Consider the following 11,365-nt stretch of genomic DNA (forward strand, 5'->3'; position numbering starts at 1 on the left):
TATGCATCTGAAGAAGTGGGCTGTAGCCCATGAAAGCTTATGCTCAAATAAATTTTAGTCTCTAAGGTGCCACAAGTACTCTTGTTCTTTTTAAGGGAACCTAGTTTTCTTCCTTATCTTAGGCCACGTTTACACTACCCGCCGGATCAGCGGGTAGTAATCGATCTATCAGGGATCGATTTATCGCGTCTCATCTAGGTGCAATAAATTGATCCCCGAATCGACACCCGTACTCCACCTCGGCAGGGGGAGTAAGCGGAGTCGACGGGGGAACCGCGGCGGTCGACTTGCTGCCGTGAGAGCGGCCAGGTAAGTCGAACTAAGATACTTCGACTTCAACTACGCAAATAGTGTAGCTGAAGTTGCGTATCTTAGATCAATCTTCCCCCCACCCCCCAGTGTAGACCAGCCCTTAGTATTTCTGTTCTTTCTTGTCTACAATAGTGATCAAATTACCATGACTTGCAGGCCTAGGGGCCTAAGGAGACAGCTTCTCAGATGACCAGTAACTTATGGATTGAGCAACAGACAGAAGGTTTAGGGACAGGACTTAACACACCCATGTGCTACTCCTTTACAATAGAGAGCCTGATATGCAAGCTACTGTCTATTGGCAACATGACATGGTTACATCAGCACTGGTTCGCTTTAGATGGCAGTAGATACATGGGACCTGCTTCTGATCTCATACTGGTTTTCAGACAAGTTTAAATGCATTGCTTTCACCCTGCTCTACATTCTGCTCTCACGCTGGGGTAAATGCTGAGTACCTCCACTGACGCCATCAGCATCACACTGGGGTAAAATTATGGGTGAAGATACCACAAATCCCTTCAAGTCTGTGCAAATGCACAGGAAGAAAAGATTATCATCCAATATTTTGAAAAGATATTAGGGATTTGGGGTTCCAAATTGGCCACTGTAAAAGGGCTTGATTTTTCGGTGGGCAGATGGTCTGAAAATTGTGCTCCTAAATATTAAGGCATCGGTCACTTTTTTTGGGGGGGGAACCTTACCTCATAACCTTTGAGTCCACAGTTGCATGGTGGTGACGTGAGAACATTAGCGTGTGACAAGCTATAGCTACATTTCCTGAGCAAGACCAGCACTAGAGTGGGTGGGTAATTGTTTGACCAACCTTGCCAATTTGTTGCAACCAAAAATGTTTATGGAAACACGTCATGTGCAACAAACCTTTTGTCTGGGAAGGTTTCTGAGGTCTAGGATGGAATCGGGGAAGGAGCGGGAAGAGAAGAGAGCAAGTGGAATAGCTAATAGCCTGGTGATTAGAGTACTCACCTGGGACCTGCTTGACTCAGAGCAGCAAATTGACCCTGGTCACCTGCATTCCAAGTGAGCGGCCTAACCAGGAAGCTATTGGCTATAATGTTTCTCTCTCTTGCTTCTCCATGACAAATTTCAAAAGGTCTCAGTTTCAGCCCCATGCAGACCAAGATCAATTTGTGAAAGCTTGAAAATTTCCAGCAAATCTATTTCCAGCCAGCCGTACCTAGGGCATACATTGTACTGACTGCTCTCATGTCTTTTGAAATTCACTCTTAGGTCAATGAGAGAGAATTTTGGTTTTGCCCCTCCCCCGGCAATTTATAGCTAGGCTAGATTTGGAGAGGACAGACTAGGCCATGGAATTTTATTGAGACTGGCAATCAAAAGACTAATAATATTACTAAATAATTTTAAAAAGTGTGCTCATTGGGGCAGGGACTGTCAGCTACTATATGTTTGTACAGCGCCTAGCACTGTGCAGGCTAGACCTGTATGAGACCTCTGGGTCCTACCACACTGTAAGTAAGAGGGAGAAATAAATCACTATTGAGTCGTGCTGAGATATAAAGTGAGAAGCTTCTTCCAGACAGCTAAAAAAGATTATTTTTAAACAGGAATTTGGAGTTACATAATGGGAAAGCAGAGCCACTCATTTAGGGTGTGGAAACACTCTTGCATTCTTATGACTCAGAAGCAGTGTATGACGTAACCCTAAATTCCAGGTTGTCTATTTTCGTTTACGTCACCTACTGCTCACTGCTAGACATACCATGGATGACAGCGCCACAAATAGAAACTGCTTCAGTTTTGCTGAGTCGTCACTAAAACATACAAAACCCCAACTTCATCCCTACCTTTAGACCCATGGTACTGTTCCAATTTCGCCATCCACAGGGGGCGAGCCAGGCGGCTCATGTGAACAGGATGGGGGAGCCATTCTGTTTGGGTCATATGAGGATTAGGTCACCTTGCCCTACAACAGTGATCCCCCAACTTTTCCTCTCAAACCCTGCCCTTACCAGTAATAGAATGCAGCCCTGCCCCCACACCACAGGCCAGGAGTGGAGGCGCGACCGGGACCAAGAGCAGAACCATGGCTGAGAGCAGGGCCTGGGCCACAACCAGGAGCAGGGATGTGACGGAAGCGAGGGGGGAGTCCAAGCCCGGCTGGAGCTAGGCTGGGAGGTGAACTGGCCCTTTCCCTTCCTGGGGGCGGTTTCCCCCCCCCCTCACACACACACACCCAATTTGGGGTGGGAGGGTAATGCCCCCCCCCCCACGGTTTGGGGCCCACTCTCCTAGAACTGTGGTTTCAACATTTTTTTTATTTGTGGAACCCCCCCCCCCCAAATTTCAAATGGCAGCATGGACCCCCTTTGGAACTCTTAGACATGGTCTGCAGCACCCTCCCCCCTTCCAGGGGTCTGCAAACCACAGGCTGTAAACTACTGCCCTAGAAGACCTGCTAGGGAAATGCAGGGGTGTGCTATACCTCGGTCAGAGTCAGCATCCTAAAGTCCCATTGAGCAGTACCTTATTCTCAGAGCCCAACCGCCTAGTCGCGATGAGGCTGGGTGACAGAACCTGCTCCATGGTGTGGCAGGGGATTTGAGAATTCTAATGAGCATGTTTTCCCAGGGGTTATGCATGGATGGAAGCTGTATAATCTTTGTTAAAGGTTGGATCAGCCATTGCCTTTCTAACAGTCATTCAGCATCTAGTATCATAGCAGCTCAAAGTACTTCATAAAAACTGCATCCAGCAATTCCAACTCATGCACCTATAGGGTGTCCCAATGAAGTCAGTGGGACTCCTCATATGTACACTATGCTTATGACTAACGGTTGGGCCTTCTCATTTAGTAAATTGCAGCACACCAATGGGACAGGTATTATGCCCATTTTACAGATGGAAAAACTGAGGCACAGAGTGGTTAAATGACACATCCAAGGTTTCAGCCAACACTTATTAAAGTCAATGGGAGCTCGTCCATTGACGTCAATTGGACATGGGATCAGGGCACTACTGAGTTAGTGGCAGGGCTGGATTTGGACTCAGGTGTCCTGGCCTCCAGATGGGAACCTTGGGGAAGAAATGGATTGGCAATGGGTGAAAGAGCCAGCATTGGATGCCTGGCTCTCTCATTCAATTTCATCACATACTAGAAAATAGCCTTTTCTGTCAATAACTGTTTTACCTGCAATGAACATTGAAAGACACTTAGTGAGACAAGGTGGGCGAGGGAATAGCTTTTATTGAACCAATTTATGTTGGTGAGAGAAACATAGTTGGCATTCAGTGATTTCATTCCCCCCCCCACCCCCAATCAAAAGTCTTTGCCTTTCAAAGACACGCTTGCTGTCTAAAGAAACCAGCATGTCCTTGACATTGATTTAGCTGTTCTCACTCTTGCCTTCTCAAATAATGTCCTTGATCAGATACATTCGCTTAATTTACCGTGCCGCCAATATACCACTGTAGCTGTTGCTTTAGCAAGCATATGGCAATTTAAGTCAACATGTATCTGAGCTTTGCCATTTAAGAGGGAACGTTGCATCTAATGTGCGCTGGATGAGGTTAATTGTTATAGCATGGGCCATTTGATTTGCAGAAGGGGCCTCCCTTTCGGGTTGCAAACTGAAATCCTGTTGAGACTATGTTGAGACTGAATCGCACGTACAGTAACACAACACAACACACACACTCTCTCTCTTTCTATGAGTGTGTTATGGAATAGCCTTTTCTTTGGGAAATTAGCGTTGGGTTCCCTGGGTATCATCTGTCTGTGGGTGACAGGAAATCAATTGGCAGTCAAAATACTGTCTGCACAGAAGCACTACGGCAAAGGTAAATGCTTCTTACTGGATTAAGTCCAAGCGAGGTTTCCACCACGCCTAAAACAGTTAGCCCTTCGCTTTTGATGTGCAACTGATTCTGAACATACAGCACATAGCTACATGTCTGCAACTGGGGTGTTCTTTTCTCACCCATAACTGTTACCGGTTCTCTTATGCCTGCAAGCTAGCGAAAGTCATCCGATTGCAGCCTGCCTCCCTGCTGATTAACCGAGCTATGCAGTAGGGTTGGTGCCTTACAGCATCACATGTTTTTGCAGGTTTCTTCTAATGAGCATGAAGATGTCTCTTTCCTGCATGCAAAAAAATAAATCCCAACAACATCATATTAACAACAAAAGCTGCTACTTCATTGCCAGCTAAATGGAGGGGCGATCAAGGACAAGAAAAGCTATAATACTTAAGCCACTGCAGCTGCAAAGAAAATCAAAAAGGGGTTGATTTAAAATGAAAGTGGAAAGGGATTAAAAAGTCCTTTGGCAGCACAGACTTTTAAAGTGGTGACATAGGGCTCGATCGTGACTTGGACAGTGGACTAAATGCCAGCACAGGGAAGTAAGCATTATGGGCTATTTAGACCGTAGCTTTAGACGTGCATGTGTAAATGGGTGCCATCAGCAGAGGAGGTGGGCAGAGCGTAGAGCAGGATGGGCTGAACCTGAACTTCACCGTTAGCACCAGTAATATGCCTGTCTGTTAGACATCCACAGACTGGTGAATGGTCTGATATTGTTTTCCCATGAGGTTGTAATAAAGGTTTAGCGTTAGAAAGAGAGAGAGTGTGTGTGTTGTGTTGTGTTACTGTACGTGCGGGATACGGATGGGACTTGTTGACAGAGGGCAGTGTCTGTGAGTGCACATTGTAAAAGTGCTGTAATGGACAGGGCATAGTGCAGGTGCCTACTTACCGTACCTGCTCATTTTTCTGCTTGTGTGGCTTTCTGTGGATGGATGGTCCCTTTAAGCACGTGGGCATATACATTCACATGTCTGTATGTTGTATGTCGTTCCCTTACCCTCTGTCTGTCTTTAGACTGTGATCCCTTTGGGCCGGGATTGTGAGTTTGGGCTGCATCAGAAGCAGATATATTCTAACAATTCGTGCTGCTCTGTGCCGTAGTTACTCTGCCTTTGCAGCACGTCCTGGGCAGGGTCCGTGTTGGAGAAACCCAGCTGGGCAATGAGGTGCCCCCATCCGGGGGGAACTCAGCCAAAGTGGAAGGCAGAGCAGGGGGAATCCATCAGCGTTTCACCTTCACCTCCCAGTCTCTCCTGACCCAGAAGTCTCTCCCCAAAGTGCATTGGCTATTTTCACTGCCACATCTCATTGCAGACTTATGTATACTTTCCTATCAACCCCTCTTGTACTGGTAAAATATTACATTGCAGTGTATAATCGGATTTGCAAACTCCTGAGTTGTTAGTAGCTTTGCCATTATTTCTGTATCCTGTATGTAACCTCCATTAATTCACTATAGCTCTTTGTCCCCCTCTAGTGGCTACACCATGACTAAAGTTTTATTTATGCTTCAGATCAAGAGGTTCTGGACTCTCTTCTGGTTGCTGCAGACCACTCAGACCCCAGGGCATCTTTAGAAATATCAGCCAGCAACCCTCCTTCCCTGCCCCAAACTAAATAGGGTAGTGTTACATGCACATGGAGTACAATAAAACATTTTGTAGCACTATTTTCTAAGAAGGCTAATCTGCGCTGAGATTTGCCTGCAAGCAATACTTGTCTTGGGTACGCAGCAGTCACAAGTTTGCTCAGCAGCCACTGATCGAAAGCTGTTCATTGTAAGTCTTAGATACTGGACTATCCCATGACATGCCGCAGTTTCCTCTTAGTTATTCTCTCCCATTACTGGAAGGCAAAGGAGCTACTGAAAGGGCCCATAGCAACAATTGGCTGTGCTGTCTGAGTAGCTCACAAGAGACACTGGATCCCAGAAGGAACGCATGTGAAATTCATGCTAACTGGCCGGCACATGATTTTGTGATAATACCGTTATCACAGTGGTCGCTTGATGGCTAGATGTCGTGGTGGTCCCAGTCTAGGCTAAACTTCAGGTAAGTTATGTTGCAAGTACAGCAGCTTCTTGCACAAAGAGAAACAGCAGAAAGTGCATGTTAGCCCTAAGTGAAGTCAAAGTGACGGGCCTACAACATGATCACTGCTGTGGATCTGCTCTTACCACCAAACAGGCCAAGCGACTGGCCTGGGCTGGGTAAACGCACACAGCGGAGGTGGAAAACGCCCCACTTAGCAATGCAGTGACTGGCTGTCGTTGCAACTTCAGGCCAGTATCTAGGGTATCCTCCAAAGGCTCCTACAGTCACCTTGCCCTACAAAAGGGTGGGGGGGGGGAAGAACAGGAAGATCCCTGGCAAAACAGACTCCTCAACTCACCTCCTGTCATGCCCTGCATCCCATCCTCAAGGCGCCAACACCAACCTCCTAAGAAGAGATCGGATTTATTCCTCATCCCCAAGGTTCAGTCATGACTAGGGTGGTAAAAGTGTCTTCTTGACTTAGAACTTACAGATGGAGTCACTTGTTGGCTGCCTCTAGGGCACTTTCAGACCACCATCCCTTTCAGCTGGCCCACCCTGGACAGTTTTAGGGGTCCCAGCTTATTGTGGGACTCTCTCTAGTTCTTATGGCTCAGTGGTCAGATGGTGTGAGATAACCAGACTATTGCTAATCAGTTATTGAGATCTGAGTCCCAAAGTCTAAAATGGGTGGCTGAATGTCTGAGTGTCTAAATGAGGTTCCTGAGCATTCTGATTTACCCGCCCACGTATAAAAAAATTGGGCACAGGGGCTTCATAAATGGAACTAAGAAACAAATTGTCTTGTAAATTATACTGTTGTTTGTACGACAGGCGCACCTGAAATATCGATGCCAACCAAGATCAGGAAGACCACGGTGCTAGATACCATACAGAGTAAGATCAGGTTTATATGGGAAAGTTATTTCAGAATAAGGTAGGCAGTGAATTTAAAGATCAATAGGAGTAGCAATAGGTTACTCCAGCATAAAAGTGTCCACATGGGGAGCTATTCCAGAATATTCTGCAATAGCTATTCCAATTAATTTCCTCATGTAGACAAGCCATAAGAGCAGTTCCTGTCCCAAAGAGCTTGTAATCTGAACAGACAAGACAGACAAATGGTAGGAAGGGAATCAGAGGCCCAGAGAGGAGATGTGATATCACTGAGAACCCCAAAATGACCAACGCCAAAGTAAGGAATCCAAGAGAAAAAAGAGTGAAGGAAGACAAAGAAATGAACAAAGAGGCCTAAGATGCAGATGGCCTACACTCCTCCCTTTGGAAAAGATGATTATTTTTATGCAGGAACGTAGATTGGTCTGAGGGGTAAATTAAAGCCATTAGCTCAGTGAGTGGAAAGGATGGTGCATTCTTATGACCAAAAGGAGAAGAATGACATAATCCTTAATTCAAGTTCATCCCTTTTGGCTTGCATCAAAGGCTGATTGCTCTTTTGTGACAGACTGTACCCCCCACACCCTTCACACTGTTGTAATAATCTTTGTACACAGTATGTCTTGAAAGGTATCAACTGAAAACTCATAATTTGCTTGTCAATATTGCCCTGATAAAACATGTGTGGCAACATTGTATGTGAAATTATAAGATTCCACTGTAAGGTGTTATTAACTCATGTTCCAAACTGTGATTGGCAAACAGGTCTGTCTCCAACAAAGCAATGTGTGATCCGCTTAATTTGCATGTAAGCAGTAAACAGAGTCATCAAGCAGAAAGGGGAGACAAAGGAAGCTAAAATAGGTGAGAAAAAAGAAGCAGGGAACATCGTTCCCTGTAGACCTTTTGTCTCCTGGTACCTAGCAGGAAATGTTTTTCAAAAGGGGAACTGAAACTATAAAAAAGGAGGGGCAAAGACCAAGACACACTCCACCCCTGTCCATTGCAATCAAAGCACCAGAAGCGACAAAGGAAGCATTTGTTGAACTCTGGGAGGAGTCCTGACTGCTGAAAGCACATGGTGAGAAACTTATTTGAATCTGAGTTTGTTAAATTAGGTCCCAGTAGCGTTTTAACTTTATTTTCTACAAACCATTTCTGACTTTTATACCTCGTTACTTGCACTCACTTAAAAAGTCTATCTCTTTGTAGTTAATAAACTTGTTTTATCTAATCCAACGTGTTTAAGTTGAAGTGTTTGGGAAACTCCATTTGGGATGGCAAGTTGTGCATATTATTTCTATTAAAGAAAGAATGGACTTTATGTAAGCTTGTATTGTCCAGGAGCGGGCTGGGCAGTACAGGACATACATTTCTGGGGGGAAAATATAAGACTGGGAGTGTATTGGGGTCATCCTGAAGGATAACCAAGGCTGATAAGAGCCAAGGTGTTGCTGATTGGCTTCAGCACATACCCAGACATAGCTGAGAGTGACTTGCACGCTGGAGGCTGTTTGTAACCCCCAGGTTAGATGGTAGAGGTGACACAGCTACTTATTAGTCTGAATTGTATCCTGGTATGTCACATCTTTACACCCGTGATGAAGATAATTTACATGCTCTGGGGGAAATTGGTCTACAGCAGATCTATGCACCACTCAAGTCCCATTTGCCTTTGATGGTGCAATAAGAGACACTATTAGAAATCTTTGTGACTTAATTGAATCTTCAATGAAATGTGCCAACGTAGCTGCTTTCACTACCATTGTCTGATCGTATCTATGTTTCAGTCACTGTTGTCCTTGCACTAATGGAAACCCCAAGTTCAGGCACAATTTATACACCTGTACGCTGGTCTTCACCAGTGTCGTTTACCTTCGTTTCAAACCAGGACAAGCTGCACTGGCTCCGATCACACTGCTGTAGTGTAAATCATGGCTACACCATTGCAGCTTCAGTCCTACATTTCGCCCTACTGCAGTGCCAGAGGGAATGGTCTGGAAAGTGGGTGAGCCAAAGGGAAGTAGGCACCTAAATACCTTTCAGGATCTGGTCTGTAGCCTCTCTGTGACTCTGACCTCCATCTGTAAAATGAGAATATTAGCACTGCCCTACCTCACATGGGTGCTGGGAGGATGGCTACATTAAAGACTGTGAGATGCAGAGATATTACACGGAGGGTACCTACAGTAGATGCATCAGCCCTGCTGGCTTTGGGAGAGGTGTAATTTGCACTCTTTGCACCAGCCCATAATAGTGATTTGGAAAAGCCCTGTACACCCTGCCTACAGCTTTTCCCTCTGCTCTTTGCTCTTGTATCTACTAGTCGAAAACTTATTTTCTGTATAAACACCACCAATCCACCGTAGGCAGCTGCTCCAAGTTGAATTGGTTACCAATGCCAACCCGTAATGCAGCAAGCAGGAACGTCATTTTCAATTATGTTTGCCAGCTGCCTTCCTGGAAATGAGCAGCAAGATCCAGGCCTGTCAACACACCTCAGGCTTCCTGTTGATGCTGGCGTCCAGCAAACCTTTTCTGGTTCATTTTTTAAGTTGGTCAATAGTTCTTTACACTCAGTTTCTTCTTCCGTTAACCTAGATCTTTCAAATCAGCATGTTACGTACTAAATATGCAAAGCAGCGGCAGTCCCAAAATACTTGTGAGTTTTATTAACGTCTGCTGCCGCTTATTTTATTTATCTATTTCAGGGCAGGGAGGAGAGAAGCAAAGGGGGATTTTGTTTTAATGGATTCATTTTTGCCACAGGTGTTTGAAACACCTCTGTGGCAAAGCCCTTTTGGGTTGAGTTTTAATTAGAAAAGTGTCAGCTCTTCAATTATATTTTATTGCTTTCACTTGCATGCGGAGGCTGCTGATTGAGTGAGAACTCACAGGAGATTTGAGCCAATGTTTGTAATGGGTTTGGTTTGTAAAGGAAAATAGCCGCAAACTGGTTTATGATCCTCCAAGGCATTTAGACAGTGAACAATAAAAGTCCCCCCGGTTTTAAGCAGAAGGCCAAATTCTGTTCCAAATGTTGCTAGGGTAAGTCTGGACTAACGCCACTGGCATCGATGGAAAGATTCCAGATTTACATCAGTATAACTGAAAGCAGAATTTGGCCCAGCATCGGAAGACAAACTTTTTACAATCTAGGGAACCAAAACTGTGATCTGGTAAGGAACAGACGAGCCCCTTCAGAGCGTATTAAAGATGACGTGTGAGTTCATGCATAAACCTCCCAATAGCTAGTGCTACAGGCTGCTGTTTGGAGTGCACAGTCATTAGCCCAGCAAGCTAGACCCTTTTCAGCTTTTCGAAGCTACACAGGTCCTTGTCCAAGTCAGGAATTGTCTGGGGGCCTGCAGGGTAGTGGCACTGGTGGTTCAGTAGGGAGCAGTCTTTGCTCAGAGTCAGTATTGAACCGTGTCTGTGCTGTTCCCCGGTTTTCCCTCTGCTCTGGTACACCTGGGCTGAGTGATTCCACTGTGGAGGGGACTGAAAGGGAGCTGAAATTGCTTCAAGCTGTTTTACCTACCTCCGTACAGCCATCTGGGGACTGTGCCACTGAGAGTGGGTGGGTGCTTGCTCTCACACCCCAGCGAAGTCCCCTCCATGCAGGGCTCCAGGTTTAGACTGGGGAGATCGAGTTTCACCACTTCCAACTGTGCTAGGCCCCCAGTATGTATGTCCACGGTGGCCCATACTCATGAATACTCTATGGGGCGCTGTATAATAGGGCTACCATATGTCCGGATTTTCCCGGACATGTCCGGCTTTTCGGTCTATAAATAGCCGTCCGGGGGGGATTTTTAAAAATCTAAAAATGTCCGGGATTTCCCCCCGGTCGGCTATTTATAGACAGAAAAGCGGCGGCCAAGCGCTGCTGGGCACCCAAAGCCCCTTCCCGGCTCCCCCCTTCCCCTGCAGCCTTACCACGCTGTCCGGCCCCGCAGCTGTCTTCCCCCTCAGGGGGAATCAGATCTTCGCGGGAAGTCTGAAAAGAAGCAGGGGCAGGTGGGAGGCAGCAGCAGATAAGCTGGGGCAGGGCGCGAGGAGGAGAGCTCCGGGGAGGTGCGGCCCTGGCCGAGCGGCTCCCTTCGGCCCAGGCTGAGCGGCGCCCAGCGGCCCCAGCGGCTCCGGCCCAGCTCGGGCCCCAGCGGCTCCGGCCCCGGTTCCGGCCCCAGGGCGGCGACCCCAGTTCTGGTCGAGCAGCCCCGGCCCGGCCCGGCTCGGCTCGCACCCCAGCAGCGCCGGCCCTGGTTCCGGCT

Source organism: Chrysemys picta, chromosome 12 (assembly GCF_011386835.1).
Source record: "Chrysemys picta bellii isolate R12L10 chromosome 12, ASM1138683v2, whole genome shotgun sequence".
NCBI classification, from domain to species: Eukaryota; Metazoa; Chordata; order Testudines; family Emydidae; genus Chrysemys; species Chrysemys picta.